This window comes from Populus nigra, chromosome 3 (assembly GCF_951802175.1).
Source record: "Populus nigra chromosome 3, ddPopNigr1.1, whole genome shotgun sequence".
Classification (NCBI taxonomy): Eukaryota; Viridiplantae; Streptophyta; class Magnoliopsida; order Malpighiales; family Salicaceae; genus Populus; species Populus nigra.
The window spans coordinates 22166866-22181598 of record NC_084854.1 but is presented as its reverse complement, the minus strand read 5'-3'; the positions used below and the strand labels follow the sequence as shown (position 1 = coordinate 22181598).

Below are 14733 nucleotides of genomic sequence, written 5' to 3'. Positions count from 1 at the left end.
AAATAAAATTACTATCCCACTCACTCATTCAATGTTTGGTCCAATTTTTTTGATAGGATGATTTATTAAATTAAAACACAAGCTACTAGTCATACAATTGGGTCATTTCATTGAAAATTTTCAAGGATGAAGATTTCAATTTCAATAACAACTCCTTAATTTAAGTATGTTTTTCCTTTTTCTTATAAGCATATAAATATATTTAAAAAAAATATTAGAAAAAATAAATGATGTAGTAGTCATTAATTAATTAAATTATAAGAAATAAATATAATCCAAGTTACAAATAAATGTCATGGATCATAGTAACTAAACCTAAGGAGTTGTTCAAGTGATTAAAGAGGTTTGCTCTCTTTTTTAATTTTTTAGATTTGAATCTTGAAGCTAACATCCATTAAATTCTACTAAATACATAGGATTAATATGGAAGGTGCGACCTTAAACATCATTAAAAAAAATAAAAACAATTTAATCTTCGTTAACGTTCAAGTTAATATATATATATATATATATATATATATATATATATATATATATATATATATATATATATATATATATATATATATATAACTCTTAACTTAAATGAATGGCTAGCAATATATATGTCAAATCAGAAACTCCAAATTTACATTTCCACAAATGAAGAGTATTAATTTAATACTCCAGAAATTAATGAGGAACATTGATTTATATTTCCACATATCGTCTTTGAAAGCTCACAACCTTCACGATGTATTAAAAAATAGCTTGCAGAATGTGTTTTTTCATTTATAAAATATGTTCAGCAATACATAAATAACATGACAATCTTATAATATAAAACCGCCTGCTAGCCTACCAGTTGCTGGTATGGGTAATCGACTAATGTAAACAGTAAAGCTATATCTATATATATAATTTCATTATTTTTTTATATATAAATTCTGATTTCAATGAAAAAAAAACACACTAAAAGATTGTAAGAAAGCGTTGAACGAGCATTAAATGGACAATTTAAAAAGTAGTAAGAAAGTGTTTGCAATGAGAACACAGCCAGAACAATGGTCATCATCTTTCAGACTTCCACTACAGTTGCTTAAGCAAACCAAGGATCGATATCTAGCCACATATATAGTTAATGATAATCACTAAAATATACCCACAACTTGTATTTTCAATCATAATTATTAAATTCGGGTTGATAGACAAGTTTATCTAGGAATTGGCTAACCTACCTCTTAAATCAGGTTAAATATATAAAAAATTAATTTAAAATTTAGTCAGATGACATGATTGATATCGTTTTTATTAATTGGGTTAAAAATGGTATCCCATGTCTTACTATGCTTTCAAAACATTTAGAACAATTAGATCACTCTAAGTTGATGATTTCAAAAAGTTCAACATTTTATGATCCAAACATTCACACAAGAGAATCATTACACCAGTCTTAGAAATTGATGCTTTCAAGAGCTGACACCATCAGAAGATGTAGAAGAAGGGTGGTCCTAATCTGTCACGTACGCATCTAGACGACGTTTCTTCCATATAAACCTATTATCGAAGCCATTACAACATTTTTTTTTTTTTTTACTTTTTTCTTCTTTCTTACATATTACAAAGATTAATATTTCTACGTAGTTAATGTTTTTGCAAACCTGATTCCAGTTCCACTCCTCCCTCGAAGGGCACTTCTGTTCTTGTGAGCGTAAAGTAGGTGACTCCAGTTCCACTCTCTATTTTCACGAGGACACTAGTTCACCATGAGTAATGTTGCTAAAGTTCTTAAGCAGCACTTAATTTCCTGATTACTCAGGAGGTATCAAGTACCATTTCCATGGCTATAAGCATGGTGATTAACCGCATGAGTTCGAAAAGCTTTCTTCACGATGATTAAAAATATCACAAGAAATTAAATCATATTCTTGGAGCACAAGATCGATCTCTTGCATATTAGCTTGCTTCAAGGTTTAAACTCAAGAAATTAAGAGAGAGCATACCTAGTCTACAACATGGGATTACAAAGTAGAAATGTTGGCACCTTGTTAATTACCTAAGGATCCAAGAAATATAAGGTTGAATCAAAGGAATATATAGGTGATGATTCATGGCCTTAAATCTCTTAAAATGAAACAATAAAGAGCATGTACTGCTGGATCTAGCTAGACAACTCCATAGTTCATTCTAGAAATCAATCTGCAATAATTATTTGTATTTAGATGGACAAAAACTAACCCAAAAGATAATGGCCATTGAAAAATAATGCTAGCTAGCTAGGAAGGACCCAAAACAGGGTGAAGTTTTGCACTAGTAGCTAGAAAGTTGGGGGAAAAATGTAACAGTGATCACTATTGACAAATGACAATCTGCCGACAGAAACCAAATAATGCAACTCACTTTAGAAGCCTCGTTGGCGTCTAGCAAAAAAGCTTATTATTTCGAAAACAGCAATTATCTTTTTCCAACAATATCAAGTTCAGCTATTTCTTTCTCTCTTTTTTTTTGGATAATAAAATATGCTATTTCTTTCTCTTTTCTTTAAGACTACAAAAAGATCTGCAAAAACTGCTTTAAAAAGAAGTTCACACAAAGAAGTCAAAGCAATTCCATCACCAACGTCTAGCTAGATACAGATAACTGCAATATATATTTGGTACATGCGTACATATATCCATGCCCTAGAATCATGAAATCATATAAGGTTAATTAATATAAAAAAGGCCCCTTCTATAAATAACTTATACAACCCTTTTCCTTCTTTTGGCGCAATACATGTATCTATATAGCACAAGGCATGCAGAGAATTATGAAGTTAGAAACGAAATTGTTTCATGTTCTGAAAACGATTCTAAATATTTTCACAAGAATATTGATCCGGCTTAATTTGTAAGCACAGCAACCTCATTAGTTAAATTGTATCAAATTGAATGCAGTCACAACAATATCAGTTCTATATTTTTGAAGCAATATAGAGAATCAAGAAATGTTAAGTAAATGTTTATTTTTTGTTCTTGTTTTCATATTTACATGAAATTTTGCTCCCAACATTTCCAATTTCTACAATAAGATTAATCTGTTAGTTAAATAGATTGCTGAAAAGAAGGAAGGATAGATACTATAGCTAATCTAGAAATTTAATTTAATGGGGGCCAGGGGTTGGGGGGGGGGGGTCACTTATGAGTCTATATATTCTTCAATTAAGTAATTGAAGCCAGTAAGCGACATCAAGGACTACTAATAGATGCTAAACAAAGAAGAATCATTGTTATATTCTAAGCTTAATACAATATTAAACCACAAATCCCTTAAAACATGTCTTGATATCCCATCATGTCAATGTCAAACATCTCTCCTATGATTTGATAGTACATACAAGTATGAATGTAATATTATTCAAGCTCGTATATACCATCGAGGTTCTTGGCAAGTGACTTCAATGTTGAGAGAATTGTCTACATGTATCCTTTTTGGTAAGTTAACTATCTGTCTACGTTAAGAACTTGAACATACAGATAGAAGTAATTAACTTCGTATATTTTGTGGGGAGGAGTGGATGATCACCCCAAGCCCTTATCATTGTATCTAATTGGAGGGGCGAAATGGGTGCTCAATTTGCTTTGTATCTTGGATAAAATATTGAAATAATGAATAAAATCTCATTCCTCTCTTATATATTCACATTTTTCAATCTTCTAGTTTGTAATAACTTGGATATTGGACCTAATCCCTTGTGCCTATCTTCCATCTTACTAAATATACTGTAAAAAAATTTAAACAAGTTAAATTCGGGAAGAACCCTAACTTGTTAATCTATTGAGATTAAGGAGAGCAATGGAGTTACATACCTTTGTCTAGCTCCTGGTACAGCTTCTTCTTGGAAACGCTGCATGCTGAAGAGCAAGGGAAAGACGGACAATATCTGCCACGGTATATGAGCAAAGAGTTTGTACGTATATATAGGAAAATGTAATAATGCAGGTATGAACGTGAACCAAATAAGGTAGAAAAAGAGAGTAGCATCAATGCGTGAGGAGGATAAGATCACTAGACATGCCAAAGAAAGAAATTGAGAAAAACATGACAGAAGAGACCTTGAGGTGAAAGCTGGGAAAGCAAATAACCCTGAGAAAGTGATATTGGCGCGGCTCAATCTGAGATCGTATTTTACAATTACTTTCACGTGTAAATCCGTCTTCGGATTGAACCTCACCAACATCGCTTTCTTTTGCTTCCTTAGCATCCAGCACAGATTACCGTGTCTCTTCTTATCAGAAAAAGGCAAAATGATCACGCAAGTAGAAACATACCACGATAAGTTTATAATGTGAACAGGTTTTAGCTTTTCAAACTTGCTAGCTGCTGCAGGCTTGGTGCCACTTACCAACCAAAAGGGAAAAAAGTGTGTACTTGAATAAAGAAACACTAGATATGGTCACATACGACTTGTCAAAGGACAATAATATGATCATTTACGGTATCTATATATCTCTTGGTAGGGAAAAGGATGGTGGCTCGGTGGAGTAAGAGGTGGAGGTGGTGGTCTTGTTGGTGGTTATAGTCATGAAGTGGGATCTAGAAATCATGATCATTTATATATATTCCTTGAACTCAGTCAATTAAAATCAAGATTTATTCTCAAAGCAAAAAAAATAAAATCTAGACTTTTAAAAGGCATAAATAATTAATATATTCATAATACTTATCAAACACGCGCGAGTATAAAAAATATATCGATTAAAGAAAACCCTATTATTCAATTATAATTTAGCTGGGATTTAGAAACGATATTCTTACACCACATGAAAACATAAAACAATAAATAAAAGGCAAAAAAATAAAATAAAATAGAAATCATTGTTGCACCAAGAAAAGAAAATTAAAGAGCTGGACAAATGTTAATAGAGGAGTGGCAGTGCTAATTTGATTAACATCAAGAAACAAAAGCTGGCCATTAGGAATGGATCAATCAAGATATTTATGGAATGTTGAAGCAATCAGCTCAACTAGGGTTCAAAGATAAATTGAAGAAGATGGGAATGAACTCATGATCTTTCTTGATGATATATAGATAGTAATAACTTGTCTAAGGTTGATCATGGTCATATATAAGGGACTTGGAGTCAGGGAGAGACAGAGACAGAGAGAGAAAGGGAGGAATGGAATGAGGAGGCAAGGGGTGGGAGAGGTAGAGAATGTATACTGGCAGGGTTTGCCTCGGGATGAGAAGGTGAAGAAGGTGAGTGGAATGATGTCAAGGGTAGCAGCTTACTTTTAGGGTTTGTCATGCTTAATTTGTACTCAATAAAATCAAACGCATGCCACCTGAAATATTCCTCCCCACCACAAAACCCAAACAACTCCTTTTGATTGTACCTTTTGTTTTAAGAATATATTAATTATTTTAATCCCCATCTTTTTTGTACCATTCCTCGCATTCCATTTAATTAAATCTAATAACTTATTGTATTGTATCCTAAAAAGGAGAATAAGATAGTTGGCTCATATGTCCCTATTATAAACAAATCCTTCTCATGGGAGCCAATTACAGGAAAAACTAGAGGTTAGAAAATTTGGTTAAAAACAGGGTTAATTTATATATCTGAGATAAAATTAAAAATATATCCATTCATTTTTAGGGTTAAGATTTTGTTGGAATTTAATCTACAACATAAATTCTTTAACATAGTATATTAACATGCATTTTAAATAAATTATGGATGAATGAGAAATTAATTTAAAAACAATTCTTGGTTGACATGTTTTAGTGAAACTAGAACCCTCTAAAAAGAAACTTTATATCATATGAAAAAAAAAACAAAACTTTTTTAGTATTTATAAAATAGATGAGAAGTTAAAATTGGATACAAAAAATACCCAAACTTTTAGAAGAGGGATGTCCTAAGTAAAGTAGCTTTTAAGCTTAAACTCTCACACACGTGTTGAACTCGGGTTGGGTTTGAATTCATTGTAAAATAATATTTTGAGTCACAAAAGATTATTTTTTGTCAATAGAAATTTAAACTTGGGTCTAGTTTATGAAGAATTAATTCTTCCATGTTGAAGTAAAGTGTTTGAGGTTGATTAATTCTGCAGTACTATTTTGATAAAATTTGACACTCTTCTTCACCTTATTTTCCAACATTGTTTTTTTATTTTAAATTCCTTTTAAAATTTATTATAATCTAAAGCTTAGATTAATTGTTGTAGAGGGATAATAGATTACTATGTACTTCCTTGATTTATGAGATCTTGTCAAGAAGTGTACCTAACAAGATGATGTTGTTAAAATTTTGAGAGGTTTATTGAAGAAAATCTTATTACACTAAGCCCTTGTTTGGAGGTGTGACCCAAACGGAGGTTTGCCAAAACTTTTTTTTTTTTGCTTAAAATTATTTTTTTATATGTTTAGATTATTTTAATATACTGATGTTAAAAAATGAATTTAAAAAAATATTATCTTTTTTTTGTTATTATTGCAAGTAGTTATATATTTATTATATTGCATATTTATAAATTAAAAATATTTTCTTCACTTATGACTTTTGAAAAAAACTAAATACCATCGGAGTTTTAGCATACAATTAATGTATTATAATAACGTGGTTGTAGTTTTGCCTTTGGGTGTGTTGAAAGGCGTATTAGCACTATATTAATATAATGGATGCCTCATTGATATATATCTTAATGTGAATTGTATCCAATTGTTTAAAAAGAAAAAAAAGAAAAGAATTGAATCAAAACACACACACACACACACACACACACACACACACACACACACACACACACACACATATATATATATATATATATATATATATATATATATATATATATATAATTTATAATTTAACTTTGATTTAAGGGATGTCTAACTAGAGACAAGACTTTTACATGGAATGACGGACTATATATATAGATTCTTTCCACAAAATGAACACTTAGTAGTGCTCAAAATAAGCAGGTAGCCATAAAGAATTTCGTACGTAGAAACTAAAGGTGGTCAAAGCCAAAGCCATATTTGTGCAAGAAAGAGAGATAAGAATCTTGGAAACATGAGTGCAGAATGTCAGCGAAGAGATTGTCTACTAGAAAGAAGTTTCCTTTGGAAGGGTACGTAAAAGGTTGATTTTAATCTTCTTTTTCTTAATTTCAAATCAAAACACATTTATTATGGTGGTAGCAAATAGCCACCACCACACGCCGGAGACATCGGCGCTAAAGGAGCCCTGCCTTGGGCCTGCACGAGGGGACACTCTTCTTGGGTTTTGCTTTTCTTTCTTTCTTTTAAGTCTCTTGTCTTTAATTTAAGGGGTCACTCTTGGCCCTTCTCCTGGGATTTTGGGAAGTGTAAAAGACTCTTTTAATAAAAGAGGCTTAAAGCCTCATGATTTGGGGCGATAAGTTCGCGTGCCACTACCCAAACACAGATTCCCCCACGCCTTGAACCCTTCCCACACCTTCTCTTCTCATATTCTTGCTTCCTCACCAGATCCCAGGTCATTTCTCTTCTATTCTTGTTTCTCTTTACCTAGACTGATGACTCGTGAGGTCAAAAGCTAGTTACCACAACTTTGGCTTTTCTTTTAATTAATATTCTCTTTTCTCATACTTGCGTTGCCATAACCAACGCTCACTTTTTTACGTGTGTGATGAAAATGATGTCAACTTGAAAGCTAAAGCTAGGTCATGTCAAAATACATACAGGTAACACACGAAGAGGTGGATAATTAAGGCTTGTTTGGTTTGGTGCCTACTGAAAACGTTCCGAAACCTGTCGGCCGGAATCATAACCGGACATTGATTTTTCAACGGTTGACGTCCAATAGCGGTCGGTGTTTTTGGAGTGCCTTTCAAGACACTCAACAAGGACTGACTTTTTTGCAATGGAATAGCTCTCTTGATACACAATTCGAGCAACAAATGAGATAAATAGTGGATTCCAAGGTCAAATTGATGGTTCTTGAAACTCTTGATTAAAGGGATTGGACAAAGAGACACCCATGTTCTGTAAGTACTTGAGATTTTTCTACAAGCTTTAATGGGCCATGTTGCCCTTTTTGTTAAGCATGCTTCTTAATTGAACTTAATAATCTTTATTCTGAGAGAATATTTGGACGACTTTAATAAGCTTCCTCCTTTCTAAACTTTTCCACTTTATTTCAACTTTTTTTTTTTTTATAATGATTGATTTTGTGTTAATTATTATTATTTTTTATCTAGAGTACATGTCTTTTTCCTTTATGGTATATGGCTAGAGTATATATTTTGTAAGTTACTTAACTCTTAATTATGAGTATGTGTACGGATATACTAGTTGAACATCAAAAGAGCTCTCTTTCAATAGCTATACACTTGGATTTAAATTTGAAATTGAGATGATGAAGAGTTACAAGAGCACCTGCATATGGGATTTCATTGGGTTGGTTAGTGATTCTTAGCATTAAATACGGATCATGATTCATGAAAGTGCAAAGAATATTGAAGTAAAGTTTAAGCTTTTGCAAAATTGATGATGGGTATGTTTCAATCATGTATGGCAATGAGGCCAAACTCACTTGTCAGCTTGTGGAGACAAGAAACACACATCCCTCCATGAACTCGAGTTGCTACATTTCTCTCTTTCTACTACAACTCTCCGTGTATCAAACTTTTATGTCCACACATGCAAGTAGAAGCAGTCTCCCCTCCTAGAACCTCCCAAAATATTAGACAAGTGGACAGAAGAAGCTAGCATTTTACTTTTCAAAAGATTGAATAACAAATAATGAATCATAAGCATTGCTCAGTGCTCACCCTTCCTTTTCTTGAGGGAAGGAAACATTCATGCAACTGAACAATCCCACCATAGAAGCACAGTCTTGGCTACTTATTACTTAACTGAAACACTGGAATTATTTTTAATCAACTGAGTGAGATTTACTAGGATGCAATAAAACATGTTGCGTATGTCCGTCAGAGTTTGTAGCACATTGAGTGTGATAGTGACCAGGATTTGGACCCCAATAAGTTCTTATAGCCCACACATTTGGAGCAAAATCACTGATGGTTTTTCTCTCACACAGTTGATGTTGCTCATTCGTGTAGTGAAATAATTGTAGTGCCTGCCCAAAAACAACAAAGTTACATGGGTGATGTTGCTCGTTGGTGTTGATGTGCATGTGAAAGGGAGGGGTGTTATCCAGGGATCAATTCTCTTTTATGCTGTTTGTACTAGAAAACCATCAAGGAATTTGTCTGCCGAAATTGGGGGCAAAGGACAGAAAGGCCCAGCAATTGAAGAAAATAGCTCAAGTAAAATGAAAATATTGAATGGCGGAGCAGCCATTGTTCCATTACAAGTTTGGACAGTGTCTTATCTACATAAAAATTTAACAAAACAAACAAAGGAAAGTGTTGTATCAACAAAATCATGTCAGTATTGACTGTGGTTTCATGGACACCGAGTCTTAGAATACTGCAAGGTTAACAAGAGGTGATTATTTTACATACCTTCAAATTACCACAGATAGTCTGTGTCAATGCTGAATTTAGTGCTGTATTCATAAGCACAAAATAATTAATTAGGAAAGCCATGATACAGGAAAGAAGCATCACCACCTGCAAAACATTTCAGTGCAGCAGTTTTAGATATGACTGTTAAATATGAATAACTGATGGATCATGTCCATTGCTTTGAATTTGGTAGATGCCAACATTTTAGCAACTGATTGTTAAGACGTGTATGATGCAGCGGAAGAAATTATTTCTTTAATAATCACATTTTCCTTTTTGCTGATTTTGGTGAATGACAAGCGACATTGAAGTTTAGTTACGATGATTCCACATGATTTTGGGCAGAGAACTCTGAAGGAGCTATAATGTGAGTTTAACAACTTCTATAGATATGGTAGAAGTAAGGAGTTCAGGCAAGTGCAGTAACTTCAGAACATCTGCAGTCTTGATTGGCCCATAAGGTTTAGGAATGCCATGTCATTTTTGGCATGGTTAATGATACTTGGGGTTTTTCTTGAGTTCTCGAGGTAAGGATGCTGCAAATCTTAGCCAAGTTGGCCACTAGAATGGGCACAGCTACGGTGCTCTCTGTCTTGCTCCTGCTAACACCAATAGACAATAAGAACAAACATAATGACACAGAGAAGGCATGCAAGAAATTAAGTGAAGACTAGCTAAGAGAGGAGAATTAGCTAGCTGCATAACATGATCAAAAGATGAAATTAACATACACGATCATGTTGATTCACGCACAGAAAGAAAAAAAATAAACACGCATAATTACCCACAGGACATGCATGCGCAACTAAATATTTTACCAACATATTTATCAAGCCTGCACTTTCAAACCTTTAAATTTACACTTCTTTCTGATGAAGAGAAAGTGGAAGTTCCTTATCCTTTCTAGGTCTCCTCTAATTGATGTCCAAAAAAGTAAGCTTGGTCCACATATTATTCCTGCAAAGTAAGTAGAATTATGCACTAATTTCAGGTTTGTTACCAATTCGAGCAATAGAAGGTAGATATATTGCTGTAAAAATGTTTGCGACAAAGACAGCAGCATAGCCATAAATCAAATCACTCCTAATCAGTTTCAAATTATCTTCAACATGGCATCTTTAACTTCCCAGAAGTGCATATAAATAGTCTGCTAAATGTTTCTTGTTAGCAGCACTCATCCTTATAGACTCCTAATTTCATTTCGATATATACTCTTACTGTTGATCTATCACCTTTATATCAGGATCTACAATGATATAAAATTCTGGACGCTGTCACAGGATAGCAGCTTATCATCTATTAAATCAGCATCAAAGAGTTGAATACCTGCCAAAAACACGCAAGGAATGTTTCCGTCCCGTCAAAAGATACTCAATCATTGTGAAAGCCACAGCAGTGCTCCTAAGAGTGGTGTACATGGGGACATTTATAGCACGAACAGTTCCATTGTGACCAGCTTTTAACAGAAGAGATAAAAGGCCGGAATAGTTAGAATTAACTCAAAATTTTGAACACGGAAATGAGTAAACAATAAAATGCTACTAAATACGGAGCATGTAAAGCAAATGTGACAATGCCAGAGGAAGGGTGTGAAGTAATGTCTTAAATGGTATGAGTTTTGCTGGGTTTTTAGACATGTTCTTTTGTTCACTGGTTGTGAAAGAAATGATCTTCCAGCATTTCATTGAATAGAGGAATAAGCATGAACATAGCATCTAGAAAACACAAGAAGCAAAACACGCCCCAATTAACTGACCTTAGTTGACATTAGCAAACATGTTATTTTCAATCCAACCATTTTCACAGCTCTTGTCAGTATATATCAGGCATCACATTCCACAGGATCAGTTATTCTGTAGGCTTGTTCTATCGTGTCAGCATACTCATGCTTTCACTCCTCTAAGCATGATTTCTTGAGCTACAAAATCCTCAACTCCCTCCTCCTGCAAACAATGAAGGTCAAGTCAACCTCCTTGCTGACATCTTATATTGCATCATCCTCTCCTTCTAACATTCTAGTTAAATTCCATAAACTTTTTATATGATAACGAAGGTATTCAGACCATTTGGCCCGACTAGTAACATGCAACTCATGTAACGGCCGGGCAAAGCTCGAACTAAACAGTGCTGGGAATTGAAGCTTGCGCCTAATCCACTTCCACGCTAATTAAATACGCTTTCTCACTCAAGTGAAATTTTCTCATGACTATTTGATAATAAGACTCTAGTATATATATAAAAATATCTTAATCTAAAACTTAAACTAAGTAAGACCTCAATAATAATTTTAAATTAATCTCTAATGAATTCCAAGAATTTCACCTCCTTCCTACTTACACCATCAAATTCTCAAGCATTTTTTAGTAATCTCATACAACTTCACTTGAGTATAACCTATATAAAAAAGAATATCCTATTATATAAGTCCTACTTTTTTAGACATAAAACCTAGTGTAATTGACAATTTAGTTTGCCTCCAAAACTTTGTCATGACTTGAATTTTGAGCTCGACAACATATAAGTGGTGTCATAAGAACACTCCATCTATATTAAGCTTAAAAAATACTTCTCACAAAATAAATTATATAAAATTTTACGGCGTTTCATAAACTTTTAAAATATTCTTCAAAATCAATAAAAAAACAAATAATAATTCATAATAGTTATTACAATATAAAATCCAAACTTTAAATATGAGTGTAATAGCGAAATACTCTAAGGCATCAAATCATAACAAAAAGGAAAGTCTCGCGAAAACAAACAGGACATACCAATAAAAAAAATGATGAAGAAGCAGGAACTCTTAACAAAGTCAACCTACTAACAGAAGCGAAGAACTTGAAAATAATATTAAAAAGAAGGGGTGAGTTCAATCAACTCAGTGAGGGAATAATATTTAATATACATTATAGATATTATAAATTGTAACTCATACATATTGATAGAAGAATAAAACTAACACACACACACACACACACACACACACACACACAATAAGTATATTAGTATATGGTAGTGGAATATATGTCAGATAACAAACGAAACCCTAAGTTTCTGATAACAGATAAGTTTTATGGTCATGTAGAAAGTATAGGTGTTCCCCTAATAAATAGTTATAGACTTCACTGATTAGAGCTTTATTGGCAATAAATTCGAGTAAATTATTCACGCTTAACATTTCCTTGTCAAATCCTTGGAGATATGTCTTTGTACTTTCATCATTTCATTATGTAGTACCAAAGAGCTCAGTTATGCTCTTTTTAGCTAGAATATTGGTGTTAAAAAAGAGATGAGCTTCATGTAGAGGTCATAAAGACCTAGGATGGAGCCCGGATCAAGGTTGTGATACCATATCTTAGTAGATCCATGAAAAGTTGTAGGAAAAATCTTGTCATAGCATCACTCTTTATTGTCACTAGTTTGAGGACACTTTTGACATTTTATATATGCTCCATATGACCTATAAAACCATCATAATTGTCCGTTGACATTTATAGTGACATAGTCATTGAAGAGGTGAGTGTGTAACACTATGTGACAAAATAAAAATTCTTCCACGTAGTATAAATGTTGTTCAAAAGCCGGTGTAGTTTTATGTCTAATTTTTTTTGTTATGGGGAGTATGTGATTGAGACTGAAACTTAAAAAAAAAGATTGATAAAGATAATCACATTTGTGGCTAAGTTATATTGAGGAGTGTTGGCTTCTTGTAAAGTTAGAGTATTGTGCTTACTTTGCAAGTTGTTTTATCTTATTTTTTTCATGGAACTAAATTGTTTTTGTGCACCTATTTCTTATAATGAAATTATATATTGACTTTCCTATTGATGGAATAGAAAAGTGTGAAATTGTTCTTATATGACTATAACAAAATTGTTGAGCACTCACATTTGTTGAAAAAGTTGTGGAAGACTTGGGGGAACTGGAGTTCCTACTCTTCATAGTCCTAAAATTTCATCATTCATAAACAATATTTTTTTTATGAAGAGTTAAATAAAATGAACTAGCTTTTAATTATATTTTTTATGGGCAGTGTCATTACTAGAATCATAAAAAAACTTCACATAACAATTACAATTTTCATGAGAAATTTTGATGAGATAATAATAATAAAAACAATTAAGTTTTTTTTTAGTGTATATTGAGTCATATGTTTAATTTGAGTTGAATGATTTAAATTTGAGAAATAAAGCCTTATGTAAGAGATAATAATATAAGAGGTTTTAAATATTTACTTTTGTATATATAATTTAGAACATATTTTATCGAACATGAATCTATTAAATTATGAATCAAAATGAGGCAACACCTTTTAACAGTAAAAGGAAAAGTTATTCCTCAAAATATAATTAAAAAAATGAAATTTAGCATGGGATTCTATAATAGATGAATTCTTTATTTGGCAAATTACCTGTCAACATTAACAAATTTAAAATATAGAATGTACAGAAAGTTAAAGAATAAAATAGAAGTGATATAATTAAAGGGGTGTAGCTTAATTGGTTAGACTCTGGGTTTGCTCTTAGAAATCACTAGTTCGAGTATCACAAATCTCAGGGTTACTAGAGGTTTATATGATCGTTAACTTCAGAGTTTCAGAGGATTAATCGAGGTATGTGTAAACTGACCCGGATACCCACAGTTAATAAAAAATAAAAATAAAATAAGAGTGATATTTATTTATAAGCCAGTTCAATAAATTTTAAAGTGCTTAGAGAACTAAAAAAAAAAAAGGAGAAGATAGATACAAGAAAAAGACAAATAAAAAATATATTTTTTAGCTTAAATAAGAATATTCTTATTATTATTTTTAGTAAGTTTCAAATTTAATTTTCTCTTTCGTTATTTATCTATCTTTTTTTCAAAGTTAATTCAAAAAATAACTGCACGTACCTGCTCTCTTTGCATTATATATAAGATTTTCCCATACTTGGTTATTTCTTACTCCATTTAGAAGTTTAATCTCTATTATTATCCCTAAACAGCACATAAAAATTATATTATTTGAGCTCTATGGCACCTTTAAAAAATTCGAATGAAATTCAATGCTTCCTATAATAATAGAAGATTAATGCCTAACCAGGATTGTTAAGTTTAGTTGCATATTTAACTTGTTTTATGCATAAAAAAATTCACTTGTCAAAGCGATTTTGTTAGTTTTGAGAAACATATATGCTTACAGTGTAGAACAAGGATAATTATATTGAGTATCTAGAATTTAGTTATTTTTTCATTTTTTATCTTTTATTTTAGAAA

General features: G+C 32.2%; 1 long non-coding RNA gene across 1 annotated transcript; it reads right to left on the bottom strand.

Moving 5' to 3' along the window:
• Positions 1-2000: 2000 nt before the first annotated feature.
• On the bottom strand, positions 2001-5190 carry LOC133689233 (uncharacterized). Its single transcript, XR_009841279.1, has 2 exons — positions 4290-5190; positions 2001-3901 (listed from the first exon to the last, which is right to left on the bottom strand). It is a non-coding gene; the product is annotated as an uncharacterized LOC133689233 (long non-coding RNA).
• Positions 5191-14733: the final 9543 nt, after the last annotated feature.